Genomic DNA, 250 nt, shown 5'->3' with positions numbered 1-250 from the left:
CACTAAGACATACATTCTCCTTTATATATCATTGGCCTTATTAATCAAGAAATCAAATACAAGTTGGCACATGACAAGATGATTCAGCCTTTCAAATTTAATTCTTGAAGTCCTTTCTGTGTGAATTTGCTTTCTCAATCTTATCTGTTAATATTCCTCCCCAAACAAAACTGCTGCACGTTTTAAGAAGATGAATTAATGAGGAAATGGAACACTGCCACGATATAAACGTGTTCTCATTCCACTTATA

At 33.6% G+C, this 250-nt stretch overlaps 1 protein-coding gene across 1 annotated transcript in view; it reads right to left on the bottom strand.

Annotated features, from left to right (window-relative positions):
• The window catches only part of LOC119592567, a gene marked incomplete in the record, with an annotated part of 22,150 nt that overhangs the window by 11,054 nt on the left and 10,846 nt on the right, over window positions 1-250 (bottom strand).

This window comes from Penaeus monodon, chromosome 30, assembly GCF_015228065.2.
Source record: "Penaeus monodon isolate SGIC_2016 chromosome 30, NSTDA_Pmon_1, whole genome shotgun sequence".
NCBI classification, from domain to species: Eukaryota; Metazoa; Arthropoda; class Malacostraca; order Decapoda; family Penaeidae; genus Penaeus; species Penaeus monodon.
Note: the sequence above shows the minus strand (reverse complement) of the source record. Positions and strands in the feature narration are given on the sequence as shown.